General features: G+C 36.8%; 1 protein-coding gene across 2 annotated transcripts in view; it reads right to left on the reverse strand.

Annotated features, from left to right (window-relative positions):
* The window catches only part of LOC109401731 (mucin-5AC-like), a 445165-nt gene that overhangs the window by 421691 nt on the left and 994 nt on the right, over positions 1–22480 (reverse strand). The gene's annotated exons all lie outside the window — the stretch shown is intronic.

Here is a 22480-nt window from a genome sequence, read left to right on the forward strand (position 1 = left end):
AAAAATCGGAATGTTGAAGTTCAACAACAACAACAATAACACGGTAAAGTTCAACGGTCGCCAAATGTTCACCTGAACCATTCAATTACTCGAAAACAGTAATCATTTGCCTCAACTACTGGAAGCATCGGTCGGTCGATCGGTCGGTTGTTCCTCATTTGCACGATCAGCTGTGATTAGCAAAGCAGATTAGCTAACCCCGGAGCGATGCCCCATCGCTTCGATCGAACTGAATTGATCGTTCGTGCCGATTTACGCCTAGCCAAAGCTAGTCGTGCCAATGCTGATGCTGCTGGTGATGGAACTGCAGTTGGTCCGGCAACGTGCGGCGAGCATTTAATTAGCAAACGACAATGGTGACATTTAAAAGTCCACCCCAGCATCAGCAGTCAGCAGCCAGCAGCATCGCAGGTTGGTTGTGTGGCAAAACATGATGTTACGGCACACGTCTTCGGATGGGCCCTAAATGCCGCCACCTCCAAGCGCATCAACCGACCCGAAAATTTGCTATGAAAGATCGCGCTGAGTGGCACCTACTATAGCCCGGTCGTTGTCGTCGTCGTCGTGTCGTCGCCCAGTGCTGTAATTAAGAGCGCAGCCCGTTGAAGTGTGCAATCTCTCTCGCGTTTGGCACTCTCTAACGACGACGATGACGACGACGACGGGTTTAAATTAGCAGGATTTTTGCGTGCTTCGGAACACGATTAGACGGGTGATTTAACATAGTTGCTCGTGGGAAAATTGTGCGAGTGTAATGAGGAGAAGTCTATCTTCCAATCGTAGATTGCTTTTGATATGGTGACTTCGAGCTAAAGTTTTAGAATAATTGGTTTCAAGTATCTAAGGGAGTTGCGGTGTCCTTTTCGTTGTAGTCTTAGACGACAGACAACCTTGCATCTAGGTTTACTTTCAATTTGCACTGGTCTTCAATGCAGTGCAATGATGGAATGATGCTAAAAAACTGATGTGATGGGATCCTGTTTATTCTTAATCACTTAACCTAATTTACAGCTCTTTTGCCCACTGGGGCACTACGTGAGCAAATTCAATTGACAGCTGCACTTACAATTTGTACATCCTGTTTATAACACTTACTTCAAAAGACCAACAAAACACTACGATTGCCAACTTATCACTATGTGAGTCCATTCAAGAGTGCAGCATGGTTAATCTTGATAACAATCTTCCACCTCATCAGCAGACAATCAACCCTCCAGCTCCAGTTAACTCGTTTAAATCCAGTCTCAGTCCCCACTAAAGCATCTCCCCATCACGTTAACACTTAATTCAGCCCTCATTATCCAACAACCAACGACAGCAACTGTGTTGCAAGCGACGAACCCCCTCTGACCTGGTCAGTCATCCATCGTCCGGTAGAGTGTTGACCCCACTGCATATCACGCGGATGGGTGGGAAACTTGCGAAATCCATTGAAAACGATTCATTTCACTCGGTCACTAGTGCGAACGACAGACGACTTCTGCTTTTAATTCACCCACTGACTGACTGCCGACCCCAATCGGAGCAGTGTACAGTGGCTCATTTTCATACTAGGGCTGGATGGTGTCATCACAGCGTTTGCAACTAGGTACTGTAGTTCCATTCAGATCTTGGCAGCATCTTCTTTTTTTCTTCTTCTTGTCGTAACTTCCCAACTGGGACAAAGCCTGCTTCTTAGCGTATTCCGCATTGCGTGTTAATCTTGTATGAAATTTAGTATGGGAAAACGTATTTTTTTGCATTTTCCTCATAAGTTGAAATGTTTTGTCATGTTTTTGTTATGAATGTGTTTAGGAATTCTGGTGACATCATTTATTGAATATTTGCTTCCGTTTACAAATCCATTTTCTCTGATATAAAAGGTACCTACTAGCGAGAAAATTTATCAATAGGTACTATTTTGAGATACCTCAGTGTATCTTATTTTCGGTGTTGATAAGATAGTTCAAGTCAGTAAATGTAAAAAAAAAGATAGGTAGGGTAGAAGCTTCAGTTTTGGCCAGCCCGGAGTTTTGGCCATAGTGCGTTATTCAGCCTGTTACGATCTAAATCGGCATACATTTATTTTTTACTAGTAAATTCTAATGTAATATGATGATTACAGCTGTGAAAGCCATACATTTTGATTAAAAACTAGAAGAAAAAAATAATTTTCCTTAAGAAATCAGCTAGCATATGTCTATTTTGGCCAGGGTGCTTCTAATTTAGCCACTCCCATAAGAAATACACGTGATTGGCCAAAATAGAAACCAAAGTTACGAATATGGCCAAAACTGCGGCAATGCTTCTATTTTGGCCAGCGCCACTTTTAATACAAAAATCAAGTGTAAGCTAGATTTCTGCATTTTTCTCATAAAGTATAGATCGAAACCTTTCATTTGACGCATTGGTTGTTTCCATAGGATTATTGGTTATTTTTATAAAAATGATTTCTCATAGGCGAAACTACTGGGGGTGCCGGGGGTGCCAGGCACCCCCTAGAATTCTACTGCACTGCTGTGAGATATGGGGCGATGAATGATGAATGGATGAACCAATGAATATTTGTTTGTGGTGCACCCCCTAGTAAAAGTACGTAGTTTCGCCAATGTGATTTCTCTTAGACTGGCCAAAACCGGTGCCAGCACCCTATGCTCTGCTTTTTAGAATGTCTTGAATTGGAACTTATTATCTAAAATCTGGTATTCTTACGAAAGGTGTTTGTAACCACGATTGATCAACGGGTTCGCCCTTTTATTCATTGTGCCACTGTTTGCTGGGCAGCTTCACTGCCCATACGCCCACAGCTAATACGTTTTCGTAAGGAGAAATAATTAGGAAAATCGATGGGAAAGTAAGGTAAACGTGAGAATATGGTTCAACATTTTGTGGAGAATATCTTTAAAAAAAAAACCGTAGGCTACTGCCTACCTACCAACTTAGCTTTTTCCGAATTCTTTGCCAGTTAATTTCTCTATGAAGGGATTGAATAACAAAACCTGGGATCGAATCCCACTCCCGACAAACTCGCAAAATGTGAGTTCTTACTTCGGAAGGGAAGTAAAGCGTGGGTCCCGAGATGAACTTAGCCTAGGGCTAAAAATCTCGTTAATACAGATAAAAAAAATCAAGACAAAAACATGTTGAGCATACGTGATTTTTCACTTTGTATACGTTTCTTGGAAGTTCTTATGTAACATTCTTAGAAAAACTCCTAAAAAATCAAATTTCATCAAATAGTAAATCATGAATAACTCTAAAATGGATCGAAAAAACGCCATGCAGTCTTCGGCAAAGTTTTCCTTCATCCCAAGCAACACACCTTGTTATAGAAAAGTTTCTCGTACTCCTCCAAAACATTTCACAGTCATGAAATAGAGATGCGGCAACATGTTACATAACTTTTGCATGACCGAAAAAGCGCACGAAAAATGCCTTCTGCAACAAGTTTTAGTTTTGCAAACGTTTTGATGTAACTTAATGAAAACAAACAAACATGTTAGCTAGATGTTATGAAATACATATCATAACAAATACAACATCTAACATCTGCTGATGATCAAGAATGGTTGTGAGAAAACAAATACATGAAAGCGTCATTGAAAATGTTTTTGTTTTTATTTTGACAGCACCTCGTCTGAATAGAGCAAACGAAATCTTGTAATGTGCGAGACTCGCAAATGAAGTGGAAAATCGTAAACTTAAATACAGTCGAGCAAAAGTAATTCAAAGTTAAGTGATCACAATGCTGAAAAAAGGGTGCGCTTCTAATTTTACCGTGGATTATGGCTTTTTACCTCTACAAAATTAATGCGCTATTCGATCGATTGCATTTTTCTGAATATTATTGTGCATTTTCTATGACCATCATTCGACTTCTTATTTTTTTCAGGAAGAATCAATATGGTGGCACCATCACGGCTGGTACGAAGGTTATACAGTGTCAACCAAAACATTCTCATATGTGATTTTGCTCAAGAGTTTTCAACAAATTTATCAACGTTGTATTTTTTTTTAATTCATGCTCATCGGTAGAGTCAACACAAAAACATCCGATTAACGTATATTTTCCAAAAATGTAATAAACATTTAAAAATTTAAAATAATGTTGAACACCCGGTAGCTACGTGATGCTTCAGTGAACATTGGGACCACTAACGATTGATGGTACATAGTTTAACATAGTGATTGAATTTTGAGACAAATGTAACGTCTGTTGTTATAAAAAATATTCATGTTTCATGTCAGTTTTTACAAGGATCTATATCAAATCAGTTTATGTTTGTCAACATTTTTGGCATACACTGTAGCTGGAACCGTCTCGCACTGTCGTTACACTCGTGACATGTGTGCTGCTTGTCACATGTCACAGCAGTGCAATTTTTGTTGCAGAGAAGTCACTGTACCTTACTTCCAGCATTGTTATCTTATTGAATTTACACCTTCTTGAACGTCTGTTTTATTATGTTTTGAAATATGTCACGCAAAAGTTTTGGAAAACATCACATGAAAAAAATCTTCCCATTCAATTCAAAACATCAATCAGCTGATGCGTCACACAAATATTAAAAAAATTGCAAAATTGCAATAGCAATTGAATGGAATACTCCTGATTCCCGCTGTAGTGATTCTCAATTTAATGCAATTTCCTCGAAACCCTATTCGTCCCTGTGCCGCCGCAGTGAGATGGAAACAACAAAAGTGCTACCCCGCGCGGACGTTCGCGCACCACGAAGAAAAGATCTCGAAATGCGAAAGAAACATGGAAGTGCCGCCGAAATAGAGAGGCCAATTCCCGGCTGCGGTGCAACAGGAACAGCACGGTAAAAGAGTTCGGCAGTGTGATGGCTTTTGAAGCGGGTGGGGGAGACTAAAATTTGTTGTGGTTGTTCTGGCGACAAATGTTCCGGAGAGTGTGCGGCATAAACAGCGGCCCATAGATGAAGAAGAAATTGAGAAAATCAGACGACAAACTCCACAAAATTAACAAATCCGTCTACGCCCAGCGCGATCTCTCCTGTCGCTGGACCAAACTGAGCAATCGTTTCAATGCGTTCAATCTTTCAATTTTGCACCACAACACGTATCAATTTCATAAACTGGTATTCACAGACGGCTTGACAAGCGCATGTAAACAAACATGTGAAAATTGAACCGCGTTCTTCATATCATGAAGGAATGATGTTATAGGTGTTGTTGACAAAACTAAGCTATAACATGTTTAACACTTATGTGGCCGGCAGGGTACCCGGGTACCTTTTTCAATTTCAAATCTCGACATTTTAATGGTTGTTGAAACTAGGATGTTGGAACTCTGTTAGATCTTAGAACTCGTGAATATACATCTATTAATGGGGTTGACCGAATTTTAAAATAAGGAGGGGCAGGGGGAGGGGCTCCTGCATTTTTTTATTACGTGGAAGGCCGGCAGGGTACCCGGGTACCCACGAAATTGAAATGATCATATCTCCGTCAATTTTTCATAGATTTTTGAAATTTTTAGCTCATTCAACTCAGAAACTCATCATCTATCGGGAAAATATTTGGTTAGACCGATCTAATCACCGTGGTTTTCGGAAAATCCATATTTTTGGGAGCATGTCCTTATACCATATTGAAACCCACATTGTTAAGACTAGGATATCTTAAAGTGTTTATGGTCAACCATGGCCCCACGAGAAGCGTGTTCCGAAATCACAGTTTCAAAGTCAACACGTTTTATGATTCCAGGCCAGTCAGATACAATATGCCAAAGCAGTTTTACGATGCTTGGTACCGAAATTGTTACTAACCTACCGAAAATCCCGTATATTGTATTGTATAAAAACATGGATCCGTAAATCCGGATTTTCCGGTACCCATGGTGATCGGACCGGTCCAACCAAATACGATCTCGATAGATAATGAGTTTCTGAGTTGAATGAGGCAAAAACTTTTAAAATCGGTGGAAAAATCACTGAGATATGATCATTTCCATTTCGTGGGTACCCGGGTACCCTGCCGGCCTTCTACGGGTGTTTTTTTTGCTGGCCACACTACGGTTAACAAGTTTGAACCACAAAACTATTGGCTGATGGCAAAACACATAATTGTCATGTTTGTTTTTAAAAAACAACTGAGAAACATTATTTTTAATGCACATGTTCTCCAAAAACTTGTTAAAACTGTTATTTAACAAAGAATGTTTTAGAAAAACTTTTATGTAACAAATATTAACATTTTTTTAGCGACAACTTGTTTTGATGTGTTACTTGGGATATAGTTTCCTATCTTTTTATGGAAATTGTTTTAAATTAGCATTTGAATGAGATACTTTTAATGATGGGTAAAATGCAAATTTTATCAAAAAATGACAAATTTTAGCAAATTCAAAAATTCAGTAAAACATGTCGTTAATTATTTTTCCCAAGTAGTTTGGATCTATATCAAGCTGTAAAAAATATGAAAATGGTGGGTATTGCCAAGTTTTGTACGGAAAAAAAATATTGTATGAAATACTAGCTGTCCCGGCAAACTTTGTCTTGCCAAGTTATAGTGGTTTGACAATTGTTAAGGTCAATGCAACATGGCACTCTAGATTGGTTTCATTTCGATCGTGTTGATTTTCTTCCCAGGTCATCAAAAATCAGCATTTTGTCTATTTTCTTACATTTTTAGTTATTTTTCCTAACTTTTTTTTTACATATAAACACAGCCACCATGAATACGGAACCAACCATGCAAGAGTAATCCTGATCGGTTCAGCCGTTCGTGAGTTTTGTTGCCTCAAAGGAACTTCAAACTCATTTTTATATACACTAAAACCTCTTTTTATGCATGTTTTTTTTTATGCACTTTTAATTTATGCACCTTTTTTTATGCCCTACATAAAAAGAGGGGAAGCTACTCAGAACCAATATTGTGCATAAGAATATTAAATAATGACAGGAAGTATTGCAACGGCGACCGGGGTATGTTTACAGATGAGAGCAAAGGAAGGTTACAGGTTCGTTTCCGGGTGTTTCCGAAGGTCTCATGTGCGTTACATGGGCTCCGAGTGGGTCTTAAGGAGATTTCGGAGTCATTTCAGGAGTCTCAGAGCATTTTGGGCTGGTTTCAAAGCCGTTACGGAGGCGTTTTTAGGGGTTTTGGTTTAGGAGGATTTTTTTTAGACATTTCCAGATGTTTCAGATCATTTTCGGCGTGATTCAGAGGCGTTACGGAGGAGTTTTGGGGTGTTCGGAGCCTCTCAGGTGCGTTACATGGGGTCCGAGGGGGTTTAAGGGAGATTTTTGAGGCATTTCAAGACGTTTCAGAGCATTTTCGGCGGGATGCAGAGGCGTTACTTATGCGTTACGGAGGAGTTTTCGGGGTGTTCGGAGCTTCTCAGGTGCGTTACATGGGGTCCGAGGGGGTCTAAGGGGGATTTTGGAGGCATTTGAAAATGTTTCAGACCATTTTCGGCGTGATTCAGAGGCGTTACGAGAGCGTTACGGAGGAGTTTTCGGGGTGTTCGGAGCCTCTCAGGTGCGTTACATGGGGTCTAAGGGAGTTTAAGGGGGATTTTGGAGGCATTTCAAGAAGTTACAGAGCATTTTCGGCGGGATGCAGTGGCGTTACGGAAGCGTTACGAGGAGTTTTCGTGGGATTCGGAGCCACTCAGGTGCGTTACATGGGGTCCGAGGGGGTTTAAGGGGGATTTTTGAGACATTTCAAAACGTTTCAGAGCATTTTCGGTGGGATGCAGAGGCGTTACTTATGCGTTACGGAGGAGTTTTCGGGGTGTTCGGAGCCTCTCAGGTGCGTTACATGGGGTCCGAGGGAGTTTAAGGGGGATTTTGGAGGCATATCGAGACGTTTCAGAGCATTTTCGGCGGGATGCAGAGGCGTTACTTATGCGTTACGGAGGCGTTTCCGGGGTATTCGGAGCTTCTCAGGTGCGTTACATGGAGTCCGAGGGGGTTTAAGGGGGATTTTGGAGGCATTTGAAAATGTTTCAGACCATTTTCGGCATGATTCAGAGGGGTTACGGAAGCGTAACGGAGGAGTTTTCGGGGTGTTCGGAGCCGCTCAGGTGCGTTACATGGGGTCCGAGGGGGTTTAAGGGGGATTTTGGAGGCATTTCAAGACGTTTCAGAGCATTTTCGGCGGGATGCAGAGGCGTTACGGAAGCGTTACGGAGGAGTTTTCGGGGTGTTCGGAGCCTCTCAGGTACGTTACATGGGGTCCGAGGAGGTTTAAGGGGGATTTTGGAGGCATTTCAAGACGTTTCAGAGCATTTTCGAGGGATTCAGAGGCGTTACGGTAGCGTTACGGAGAAGTTCTCAGGGGTTTCGAAGCCTCTCAGGTGCGCTACATGGAATCCCCGGGTGGTTCAAGGGGGATTTCTGAGGCATTTCAGGAAGTTTCAGAGCAGACTCTGAAATACCTTAAATCGCCCTTCAAACCTCATGCAACGCCCGATAAAGTCTCCTGAGATCCCTTGAATTGCCCCTAAAGCCCCTTGGAACGCCCCTGAAACCCAATTAATACTATTGAAATACCCCAGAATTCTCCGTAAACCCTTGATGAAAACACCAAAAAATCTTGACATAACACCCTTATAAGGCTCATCAAACCCCCCGAAACAACCCCTTAAAACGCCCCTGAAGCCCCTTGGAACCCCCTTTTTGGGCTCTCTGGGAACATTCTGGAAACCCCCTTAGCCCCATGTCATCTGCCCAGGAGCAAGATCTGTTCTCGCAAACAAGATTTTCTAATTAAAGACCAAACTTAATTTATGCATAAATTTCCCTCTTTTTATGCCTTTTTTAATTTATGCACATTTTTAATTTATGCAGTCCCAGCCATGTGCATAAAAAGAGGTTCCAGTGTATATAGATATTACATAAAATGGCCATTTTTCAAAAATCTCGCCGAGGCGACCTCTAAACGTCATTTCTGAATGTTGCCGTCATCTAAAAGTTTGTTTCTTTCACCCTTAGCTATCATTTGCAGGGTGAACCCCCAAGCTTTTCGACCATGTGCAATTTTGGGACACCCTGTTTATGCTCAACTTGACCCTCAACTTAAAAGTAGAAAAAAATAAGGACTGTATCGGAAGTTGACTACAATCGTTCACCACTGCCTAAAGAATAATCTATTCCAAATAAACATAATTTTATTTTTGGAGATAGTAGGGTAATTTTCCAATTGTTGCACGGATAAAAACTCGCCTATTGTTGCACACTCCATGTTATTCTTATGAGGTGTGCAATAATTAGCGAATTTTTAGCCGTGCAACAATTGGAAAATTACCCTATATAAATCTTTAAAATAAAGAATGGCAGTTCTGATTTTCAAAAAATAATCATTTAACTTGAACTTTTATCTCAAAGATTGCAAAAATGTTTTTTTAAATTTTAGACACCCTCTAAAAGTTTGAAATAGCGAAAACTGTGGAAAAATGTTCAACTTTTCCCTTATTATTGCGCAAGTATATTCTTTTCCAGAATGCTCATGATATAGGAAAATTATTTTTATCAAGAAAAAATTCCTCCGTGGTTTAGCGCACTTCTTAAAAACTGAAAAATGGTTATTTTTCGAGGAACTCTTTTTTTATGCGACTTTGAGGAACATTTACGCAAATAAAAAATACATAAAGTTAAAAATTCGTATTTTTTCAATTGAGCATGAATTTAAATTTATTGAAGAGGTAGTTTTACCAGAGAACGGAATTTTATAACCTCTGAAGATACTTAAAATTCAGCGTCAAAATGCGACCAAAAAGTAGGTGTTTTTTTTTGGGAAAGACCATTTTCTGCATGTTGGAGATTTTTCTATCCAAATTAAGAATTTTAAAAGACGGTATAGAGTGATATGTTATGTTATGTTGTTAAAATTATGATTATAACTAGCAGTTATGTAGCTAGTTATAATCATAATTTTCCAGATTTTTCCCCGTACAATTTTTTTCCGATACAAATTATTCAAACGTCAAAAATATTTGAAAAAAAAATGCATTTTGTACAGATTGTCATTTTGTGCGGTGTACTCATAAAACCATATTTCCAATAATACTAAACATTTTCCTAATTTCTTCAAGCTGTTCTTAACTTAACTATATTGTGAAGATTTCATAGAAGAATCGAAATAAAATGCTTCGAGATAAATCATTTTGAACGATTATAGTTAATTTCCGATACATTCCTTATATCGGATGATTGGTTTAAGCATACACAGAAATGTGTTCAAGTTATAGTTGTTTTTTTTTCTGAAATCATTAAGAGCTTAAAATTGAGGATAAACGTTTCTATATTAGTAGTATTCTAGTGCAATGTATCCTAAATGGAACATATTTCACTAAATTACCACCATTATAGAAACGTTTAGGTACTGTTATAGAGAGAGCTTTTTCCTTGGATATTACGACTTCATTATCACAAGTCCGACGCTGTTCGTTCAAACCTGCGATGCACTTTGTTCGGTCCGCTAGACATATGGTGGAGGCAGAAGATCTTACTTCTTCGCGTTTGCTGCAAATTGCGATGGAAAATTCATATCCGTTGGCTGGAAACGAAATTTATGAAAATCTGTATAGGGGAAATTACCTATTCTCGGCCGTTTTGTTCTCTTTGTCTTTGGGGGTTTTTTGAAACCTATTAAGCTCAGAGTTGGTCTCAAATCCTTCCCGACTAAGCTGAATTATATGGCCAAGTTTCAGGCAATTTGGCTAACAAAAACCCCCCATGATGAAGAGAACAAACCTGCCGATAATACCCATTGTCACCCTATATAAAAATGAATTTCTGTCTGTCTGTCTGTCTGTCTGTCTGATCGCTATGGATTCGGAAACTACTGAACGCCTACCGTGAAACTTTGTTTGTGGGTACTTAGCTTGTGGGAACTCTCCGGTCTCTGGAACGAGGGGCTCCCATACAGATGACTTTGTGGGGTACGTCCCTACGGAGCTGTGTGTCAAAAAATAAAATTTGAAGCAATTTTCAAACAAGTTTATAAAAGAAATTGTGTTGGACTGGAACATCTGAAGGAATCCAAGGAAAATTTCTGATTCAATCAAAAATGATTTCATGAAGACATGCTTCAAGAAATACCTGAAGAAACTCCTTGGAAAACTTTCGGTGGAATAATAGGAAAATCCCCTAATAAAAATCCTAAAAGATTTTCAAGAAATTTCCGGAAAAATTCATGGATATATTTCTTAAGAGGTATCCTTGAGGAATTTATGAGAAAATACCTAGGAAGTTTATGAAGAAATATCTGTAGAAATTACTGATAAAGCGTGTGAAGTAATCCCTGGAATAATTCTGAAGGAATCCTTCAAAGAATTCCCAACACTTTCTGAAGGAATCCTAGGAGCGGCTGAAAATTAACGAAAAACAATCCGCAGAAGTATTTCTGAACGAATTCATGGAGTAGTTCTGGGAAAGTTCATGGTAGATTTTCTAAGATGAATCCATTGACAATTATCTGAAGAAATCTCTAGAGGAATTTCTAGAGGGACCGAAGATATATTTAACCTTTCAGGACGCGCGCCATCAAGCAACCGAAACTGCACCGCGCTCGCGCTGTTTACGTCGAGCGAGGTTTTTTAGTAGTGTTGTACTTTTTACAACAGCGCGCGTGCTGAAGGGTTAAAGAAATAGGGGAACTTACGTAATTTCGGAAGTTTTGTTCTCTTCGTCATGGCGAGTTTTTTGAAACCTGTTGATCTCAAAGTTGGCCTCAAATCCTTCCCAACCAAGCTGAGTTATATGTCCAAATTTCAGGCAATTTGGCCCACAAAAACCCCCCATGACGAAGAGAACAAACCTGCCGATAATACCCTTTGTCACCCTATATGGAATTTCTGGAAAAATATATGCAAGATTTACTGAAAGAAAGCTTGAAGTAAGTTAGAAAAAAATATGAAAAGATCTTTGGAGAATCCACGTACCAAATTCGGAATTAATCCGTGGAAGACCTTCTTAAGGATAAATTCTAGAAGCTACAGGAATTTCTAGAAGTTTTGCAAATAATCCTAACTGAAGATCTTAAGAATTCCTTGTAGGATTCATTAAAAGCATCTTATAGATAATTTTTGAAGGAATGCTGACGTTTGAAGAATAACGTAAGTTCAAAATCAGGAATTAAAAGAGATTTAAAAAAAAAACAAAAATTAAAGAAATAAAGATTCCCAGGAAGATTTTTTTAAGGAATTCTCGAATTTCAAAAATAATCAATGTAGAGAAGGAAATCTGTAGAAGGTGTTATAGATAAATCTTAGGAGAAATTTGTAAAGGTCTCTAGAGTAACTCTTGATGAACTAAAGCATTCTTTTTCTTCTTTATGGCTCCCAGTCCCCAGTGGGACTTGGCCTGCCTTACTTCATCTTAGTGTTCTTCAAGCACTGCCACAGTTATTCATTGAAGGGCTTTCTTTGCCTGCCATTGCTTGAATATGTATATTGTGAGGCAAACACAATAATACACTAAATACTGCCCAGAAAGTATGAAAGTATCATTGTCTGGGGCTGATCAATGGTTCTTGTTTCTGGCTATATTTTGTCTATTTCTGCTTACCAAAGGATCAGAAAATCAAACACAATGCCACGATGAACATTGGAATTCGATATGGTAACTTTTTTGGTCATATTCTGCTCTGTGTAAGTTAGAAGGTTTTTTTTATGTGCTCAAATGGCATCATTATATGTATATTCAAACAAGAGTAGTCTGGACCTTTACTTTTGATCAAATTTTTGCTTATGCTTAAACGTGTTATCTCCACCGTGTTTGCTGATTGCTACTTTCACGGGTTTCTCACTTACTTCCTCCATATTTTGCCCATTTCCTAAGTGATCTTTCAAGCACTGTTCATCATTTGTGCAAATTTTTTGGCGATGTTCCTTAGAACTTCATGTATTTTGGAACAAACTGTAGAAATCGCATAAACCAACGCATGACCAACAGGATCAATCTCTCTTCTTGGCGTAACGTCCCCATTGGGACAAAGCCTGCTTCTCAGCTCTATGAGCACTTCCACAGTTATTAACTGAGAGCTTCCTCTGCCAATGACCATTTTGCATGCGTATATCGTGTGGCAGGCACGAAGATACTCGATGCCCAAGGAAGTCAAGGAAATTTCCTTTACGAAAAGATCCTGGACCGACCGGGAATCGAACCCGTCACCCTCAGCATGGTCATGCTGAATACCCGTGCGTTTACCGCTTTGGCTATATGGGCCCTACTGAGACTAAAGTAGACATACTGCAGAGATTAGGAAGTTGTGTGGAAATTTTATTTGGAACGGTATTATTTTCAGAGTAGAACGGAATCAACTTTATCTAGACTACCTTAAAGGAGGATTAAAGCTTGTTGACCCAGAGGCAAAAATGAAAGCACTATTTATCAAAAACTTGCTCTACAACGAGGGTATAAATGAAGATTTCATTAAAGAAAGCTATTTATTAGAATTCAGAATCCCACAGAGATTGGCGAAAAATGCAAGAGAATAGATTTCAATCGCAACTGAAATTGATTCAAGATTTCAATTAACTTCAACGAAACTTTTATACGGTTATTTTGTAGATAGGAATGATTGTGTTCCTAAAATAGAAGAACAAATTGTTATTGATTGGTTGACTTTGTGGGAAAATTTAAATCAAAGTTTTATTTCTTTGGGTGATTGGTCGAAACTGTTCTGCTTTGCAAACAATTTGACAGTTACAGGAGAAAAGCTAGCTGCTTACAATGTTCGAGGAACTGCACGTTTTTGTGATAGTTGTGGAGGTATTGATGATGTGTATCACTTAAAGTTTGTTCAAATGCCAAAACGGTGTGGCAGTGGTGTAGTCAGGTGATTCGAGCGCGAATGGTAGTGAAAGTAAATGATATAGAAGAGCTTCTTTCACGAAAGTTATGTTTGAGTTCACAAAAACAGAAGGCTGCATTGTGGTTGGCGGTTCGAGTGATTTCTTTCAATTTGGCGGGACTAGTACCTAGTTTGTTCATTTTTAAGAAACAGTTGAGGGAACATAGGTGGAATAATCGAAAAATCTTTGTTGACCTGTTTGGACGCAATCTGAATATTTGTTAACCAGAGTTAGGATATTTAGTTTAGGATTTAATGTATGAATATTTGTAATCCAAGTGTAAACTGTATTTAAATCCCAAGTAACACAGAAAACATCTTTACAAATAAAAGTTCAAAAAGATGTTGTAGTATAGTATTATTAATGAAACTATAAACATCTTCAGTTGAAAACATGTTATAGCTATGTATTTTAATAACAAACTGCTAAAAAATTGAGCAGTAGTATCGCAAGTTTTTATGATGTATTTTTGACGTTGACAAAACATGTTATTTACATAATCATCTTCCTTCAAATTTAGATGTTGTGCAAACATCCAAAAACACAAAGATAAAATCAATATGTTTAAACATGTTAGAAACAGGTCATTTTATGGTCTTAATGCTCGTTGATGCATAACTTTGTAAGTTTACAGCATCCCTTAAAATGATCCGGTGACTCGGGTGTTATATCCACCCCACTAGGTTGCGCAACTCATGTACTTACTTGTGACAATCCTTTTTTTTTTTCAATTTATAGCACAGCAACATGAAGAAAAAATGATTTTGAACTTGACAGCTTGAACTCGTCTGCAATATTTGTTATTGTTATACTGATGTTGAAATCTGGTATTTAAAAACAAAACTAGACACAAAGTTGTAATTTGTCCCGCAAGAGGTTGTTTAGAATACGTTATTGTAATGTTTTTTCAAGGTATTTTTATCAATTGAAATTATGTTCTGCAAACATGTTATTAAGATGTAAAAAACATGTATTATAAGCACACATATATGTTTAAACTCTAAATTCCATTTCCAGCCCTAAAAAAATACAGTGCTTGTTAAAATTATTCATACGTCTAAATATTTTTCGAGGATTCAAAAACTAAAATCAAAAATTTTGATCACTTATAGAGAAATCAATATATTTTAGATATAACATCAATCGTAAAATGTATACGTAAATGTATATGGACTCATCTATTTGATTATACCGTACAATTCCCAAAAAATCGTTCATGCTGTGTTCAAAATGTGCTTATATGAAAACATAAGAAAATATAAAATTTGAACGATTAAAATTAGTTTAATTTCCCTTTTAAGCTTTTTTAACGCGATTCGTTTTTTTTAATAAGAATATCGTTTGATTTTAGGGAAGGTTCCTATTTTTTTTAACGGCACTGTATTAGGCAGCTACCATGATGGATTTTGGAAAACTTGATAGGAAATTTCAGAAAATATCAAAAAATGATTTAACTTTCATTCTTATTTCTATTCGGTGGAGAAGCGCATGAATTTAGGTAGACTAATTGTGCTCATTTCACCATAAATTTAGAATGGCACATGAGTTTCAGCCATACCACAAAACATCAACGAACATGGAAATATTCTAACTACTATGCAAATTCAATCCCTGAAAATATTTTTAAGTCATCATGGTTGTAAAAATGGATTCAGTTTTGCGAAGGATTCTTGCCAGCCCGGCTATAATGGGTTAGTGTTTGGAATGTTAGAGAAAACATCTAGAATACATTCATGTATGTTCTACTATTGTATTGGAAAACATCTTTTATAACATCAATGATGTTCTATAAGCCGCCATTTTTTGCGCTTTTTCAGTGATATAAGTGTACAAATTTAAGTTATGCGCATATGCAATATAACAAAGGCGTTTGTATGAAACATGTATTTTGTACACTAATATAACAAGTTGTGTTACTTGGGATTTATAATATCAATAAAAAAGTGAAGAAAAATTTCAATTTAATTTCAAAACAGATTTTAAGCATGAATCTCTTTCTAAAGGAATGTCTGAAGAAATCCCAGAAAAATTTTGAGTAAAAATTCAGAACATCAAAAAAAATCCTTGGGGTAATTGCCAAAGCAATTCCTGAAGAAATTTTTGGCACAAATCTTAGGAAGAATGTTTAAAAAAATCGTAAAGGAAAAGGTTTTTAACCCGGGAGCGGTCGCGTCGTGTACTGAGTACACGCACCATGAAAAAAGCTCCCTTGTGGTACACAATATATGTGCAGTACCATTCAGGGTGGCCGAAGACGCGACTGCTCGAGGGTTAAATAAAAATTATGAAAAAATTAGGAAAAAAAATATAGGATTTCATAAACGAATCCCTGGAGAAATTTCTAAAGCGACTCATAGAGCAATCTCAGCAAAATTTGTGAATATGTCTTTGAGAAGTTCAGGAGGAATGATGGATTTAAACAAAAATATTCACGTAGAAATTGCGTGGAAATATCTGGGGAAATCCTTGGAAAAATGTACGAGGAAATTCCTGCAGTAATTTTTAAAACTTTTTCCGAATAACCCCTGGAACAATTTCTGAAAGCATATCTGAAGCATTGTCAGAGGTTACCGGAGACAATTCTGAATAGATGTCTAGACTCTAAAGGAATTACCAAAGGAATCTCTGGATGATTTTTTGAGAGAAATCCAGGATGAATTTCTACTCAAATTTATGTACAAGTTTCTGAATTTAAAATTTATGGAGGAATTTTTGAAATTAGTTTTTTTTTGGAATTTGTGGAGAAACCGCCAGAGCATTTTTACAGGAATCCCTGGAGAAATTTCTCAAGAAATCACAGAAGAAAATTGTCCAATGGATCCTTGGAAGATTGATTTTTAACCGTGAAGGAATATCGGATGGATTTCTTGGATGAATTTTCTAAGGAAAAATATTCTCAAAAAATATTTTAAGAGGAATTTCTAAAGGAGTCCCCGAAAGAAGTTCAACTCACAACCATTTTGTTTGCACGTATGGAGGCACAAAAACATGAAGAGCATGCAATGGTTAAGTTTTTTTTATATAGGGGAATTTATGTTTTTTGCTGTTTTATTCGCTTTGTCATGGGGGATTTTCAAAAACCTATTGAACTTTCATCACCAATTTGATTTATATGGCCAATTTTTTTTTAAGCCGTTAAAGGCGTCAAAGTTTGGCCGATAAAGGTCCCATATAACGTAGAAAACAGATCAGTCAAGAATACCCAAAATCATGAGGGCGCAAAAACTTTGAAAAAGAAAATCACATGGTCGATTTTCTTATATTTTTAAGGAGAAGTAGTTATGAATTCGGAAACTACTGAACCGATTTACGTAAAAAATAGTATACGGGTTTTTTTTGGGCCGGAAGAGGTTCTTAGCTTCGTGTGACACCCCTTAAATCTCTGGAAAAGGGGGCTACTATACTGATGAATTCGCGGGGCACTTCTCTAAGGAGCTATAGGGCACTGCATTGTTTTGATTTTTTATGGGATTTTGAAGTTTCTTGGCCTTGTTGTTTACAAAATTTCTGTAAGAGTGAAATAGAAGGTGAGAATTTCACGCAGTGCCCTATTTGCCAAAAACACAGTAAGCAGGCAATACGACGCACAGTGCTGCGCCCCATAGACAAAAATGAAAAAAACGACTTCAAAATTTTGTTCAATTTGGTATGCCATGCTGTTCATACATGCTTGAAGTATTTTGTTTGATCATTATAAGTTTGAAGATCGTGTTTATTATACCAAAAAAAAACCTAGATTATCAGACAGTGTTCTCGTTGTCCATAGAAAAATAATATTTTATAAAACAGATTCATCTTTGGCCTAGCTCAGCATTATTACACGTTTAAGTTTTCAGTGAAAATCAAAATGGAAGGTCTACAACACATCAGTAGAATCTATTTTTTCGTTTAGCACGGCAACGTGTTTTGATATTTGTGAAAATAACATGTCATAATTTAAGTACTATATGGCATAGAGGAAAAACGACCCCAAAATTCAAATTGATGAAACAAAAAATGACCTCAAAAGACCTCTCTGAATTTTTCACCATGTTTTCTTCATGGTGTCCGCTGAATACTGAATTCGACTCCAGCTGCTTTTATTTGCTAATTTGTTAGTAATCGAGCTTTTTCCGAGTGATGTATTTCTACTTAAAATCGAAGAAATTTTTGATCAAGTGTTCTTTTCTGATCGATTCAAACGAAAAGTGTATCAATTTATATTTTTCCCTCGTTTTCTTATGAAACTGCTGATTTCTACGAATATTTTGAGGATAAACTTCAACGATTTCTCCATTTTTAAAGTATGCAACTGGACAAGAAATGATCAAACGCACGAGCGAACAAAATGTTCGATGAAAATAAAGTTTGGTGAATAAGTCATTCTTGCAATTACCTATTTTTTATGTTCTACATGTTTATACAGTTACCTGAACTGTATTCTAGAAAAAAAAACAGCAAGAATAAAATAAATTGGCGTTTAAGACACTTAAGCGATAATGAAATATACAAAGAACGTTTATACAAATTGTAGCTTATATCAAGTTTGTCAACTTCACCGAAGACACTATTGAGAAAAAATGCATGGTACGTTAGTTATGATTTTTGTCCTGCAGTTCCATACATTCGCAGCACTGTGCGACGTTTGCCATGACAGCTTGTAAAATAAATTTATTATGGTACTTTACAGGGTCAAATGTTTAACGAGGAAAGAACTCGAAAAACAAAATCAGTTTGACACAAATGAAAACACGATCGAGTCAAACAAGATGTTTGAGCATTAGTTTCTTTTTGGACAAATATTTTACCCTGTGTACTAACAACTTATATACTAGCTGTCCCGACAAACTTAGTCTTTCCAAGTTGTGGTGATTAGACAAATGTTAAGGTCATTGCTGCACCGCACTCTAGATTGTTCTCATTTCGATCTTTTTGAAGAAAATCAGCTCAATAAAATCTAAACTTTATCAATTTTCTTACTTTTTTAGTTGATTTTCATACCTTTTTCTACTTTTAAACACAACTACCACGAATACAAATTGAACCGTGCAAGAATCATGCTGATCGGTTCATCCGTTCGTGAGTTTTATTGCCTCAAAGGGACTTTAAACTCATTTGTATATACACAGATGACAGAGCATAAAAATAGTTCAAAACACGTCAATTTCAAAACTAGGTAAGGTTTCAGTCGTTTCCCTAACAAAATTCGCTGAATTGTTTCAATTGATAACAAAATTCCTCAGTGATTCCCAAAGTGGGCGAAATCGCCCCCCTGGGGGCGAAAATCAGGCCCAGGGGGCAAAAATTTGAGATATCAAAATTGGGGGGCGAAAATACTAAAAAAGGAGGCGATTTTTTCAATGATTTCTGATGAAATTCGTAACACAGTGTTTACAAGCAACTTCACACACAGTGTTTGAAAATATTTCTAAGAAGCTTCTCGGAGGAATTCTAAACTTTACTGTAAGTTAATTTCAAAACATTAAAAAAATAGCTTAAAATTCAATTCAAATCTAGTCATATGAATGCTGCATTTTTACTTATTTGATAATTTATATAAAACACAGGAAGCATTCAAATTTATACGAAGTTCGTTGATTTGGATCTGGATGTGGATTTGGAGAAAAGTAACTACATTTGAAAATATACCGATATTTTTCTGAGTTTCACTTTTTTCACATAACATATTTTTGTAATTGTTTTTAAATTCTCCACTAGTCTTATTTGACTACTTATGACCAAACATTGACTCTCGGTTGTTGAAAACTCCCTTTACGGACAACGATAAAACATCTGGTTGGGAATATCGAGTGTTCATAGGTGTTCACAGTCTGTTCTATTTCGATTAATCAATGCTCAATCAACAACGGTTTGAGAAGTAGGTACAAACACGATTTTCATATTAATGTAAGCACACTAAATGGCACAACTAGCTTTACCACAGTATTGATTTTAAAGGCTTTAGCTAAGCACAGTTTCAGCCTTCTACTATAGAAAAATAAAATCTCACCTAGGGGGGGCGAGAATATTTTTTTGAAGCTCTAAGGGGGCGATACCGCCTAAAAGTTTGGGAAACTTTGCTCTAGCCGAGGTCACGGTGTTGGATTTTTAGTCAGGAGTACTGGAGTAACCTCTTTAACAGATAGAGGCATCATCTATGGGCATTTTTTATTATCGTACAAATTGGGCCGAAGGGTCTCAGATTTTCATGAAACTTTTTCCACAGCTCATAAATATATGAACAAAAAAAAAATAGAGAAAAAGTCATGATCGCCTATTTTCCCGGAAAACTCAGGTAGAAATTCTTTGTTTTCCCCTGACACTACTAACTATGAAAAATCATAACTCAAGAACGAAGCATCATAGAAACAAAGTTTTTTTTTTGGAAATGGAGGCAATAGGCAATTTTTTTCAGAAATTCAAAATAAATATGAACTGGAAAAAGTTTTCCACAACATTTTTCCCAGTTGAGGAAATTCGTAAAGAAAAGTCAGAAAAACAACGCCCTCTTGGAAAATTTTCAAAAAAAAAATATTTTTGAGAAGGTTATTTCATAAGCTTTTTCAGCGATTATTTTTGGAATGCACTTTTTTCATTTTTGAGTTATGGCCAATTTTGCTGTCCAAATGTATCATTTAAGCCTTTTCTTTGATAAATTATAACTCAAAAATGAGGCATCGTAGAAACAAAGTATTTTAACCTTCCAGGACGCGCGCCATCAAGCAACCGAAACTGCACCGCGCTCGCGCTGTATACGAAAAGCGAGGTTTTTTGGCAGTGTTGTACTTTTTACAACAGCGCGCGCGCTGAAGGGTTAATGAAAATGAAAGCAAATTGAAAAAAATCAGGAATCAAAAAAAAAAATGAAGTGGAAAATGTTTTCCACAAAATTTTCCACCGTTGAGAAAATTCAAAAAGAAATGCCGGAAAACCTATTCCCGAACTCGCGGAAAATTTTCAAAAAAATATTTTTGAGAAGGTAATTTCATAAGTTTTGATCGCTGAAATTTTTGGAATGGACTTTTTTTTTCTTTCTTGAGTTTTGGTCAATTTTGTGAAAAATAACCTTGTACGCGTATATTATATGGACAGTTTTCACATAATTGGCCATAACTCAAAAACGAAAAAAAGTGCATTCCAAAAATTTCAGCTATTAAAGCTTTGGAATAATCTTCTCAGATATTTTTTTTTTATATTTTTTACCAGTTCGGACTTTGTTTTCTAGATTTTCTTTAAGAATTTTCTCAACTGAAGAAAATTACGAGGAAAACTATTTCCAGTTCTTATATTTTCGTTTTGATTTCTGATAAAATTAGCTTTCCTTTATTGTAAAAAAAAACTATGATGCTTCGTTCTGATTTTTTCAAAGTAAGTAGTGTCAGGGGAAAACAAAGAATTTCCACCTGAGTTTTCCGGGAATTGGGATTTTAAATTAAGAAAAATTCAATGATTTTTTATTTTTAAACAAAAGAGCGCCTTTTTCTGAGCCGCTATGATTTTTTTTTTCAGATTTTTAGAACTTTATTTTGGTATCTAAAATCAATTTCAAAGAGATTTTTTGAAATCACATTTTGACAGCTGGGCAACTGCTTGACAGCTCCACTCAGTACAAAATGCGATGAGGGGTGATTCGACAAATCGCTCCCATACAAATTTCAAATTGATTTTTAAATAGGTTCCCGGGCACCAAAATTGATGAAAATTTGGATTTCGGCTCAGTTTAGCATGCAGATTCAGAATATGGAATTATCTCAACACCACTAAAGAAGCCAATTTAGGCGACCCTGAATTTTCTTATTTTTTTTTGTTCATATATCCATGAGCCCTGCCTGTGGAAAAAGCTTCATAAAAATCTGGGACCCTTTGGACCAATCCCCTTCGGTAATAAAAAAAATGCCCCTACAACACAGCGGAACAAAAATTAACTTTTGGTTAAGAAAGACAAATGTGTCTCTGACAAATGTTGGGTCACTGAGTCTGAATCCGGGCATGGAAATTATTGTCAATTTCTTGATTTTTGCGTTGGCTGACCAATGTTAAAAGTTCCCTGTTGGAAAATTATCGTTTTAGCTAAGAAATGATCGTGTCAAAATTTGAAGTCCGTATCTCAAGGCTAAATGGTCCCTCAAGGGGCCTAAAGTTGTCAAACATTGTATGAAAAGAAAAAAGCCATGAAATTTTTTTCGACGAAAAAAAATACGTATTCTACTAAAACCGATGACTTGAAGACCCCAAAGGTTAAAACTGTGCTTAGAGTTGCGATATCTTAACTCGTTTCTGAGTTATTGACAAAAAACTACCGAAAAATCATCATTTTTGGCCATTTTTTTGAGATCCCGAAGAAAATCTTCCATAACTTAAAAATGAGTGGAGATATCGCAATTCTGAACACATTTTTGGTTCTTTAGGGTCCTAAAACCATCGGTTTTAGTAGAATGTCGTATTTTTTCGTCGAAAATAAAATTCTCACAAAAAATCTTTAACAAATGCGAAATAAATAAAAAACAAACTTGAAGAAACTTTAGAAACACTTTGGAAATAAACATTGACCAAGTATTGTGTGAGGCCAATCTGGGCGATTGTCAAGGGTGCCGTGTAACCAAGAATGTCGTATTATCGTACTTACCTATTCCAGATATGCGACTATCATCCAATGATAAATAATACTTAAAACTGCATAAATGTGTTGCCAGT

This window comes from Aedes albopictus, chromosome 3 (assembly GCF_035046485.1).
Source record: "Aedes albopictus strain Foshan chromosome 3, AalbF5, whole genome shotgun sequence".
NCBI lineage: Eukaryota > Metazoa > Arthropoda > Insecta > Diptera > Culicidae > Aedes > Aedes albopictus.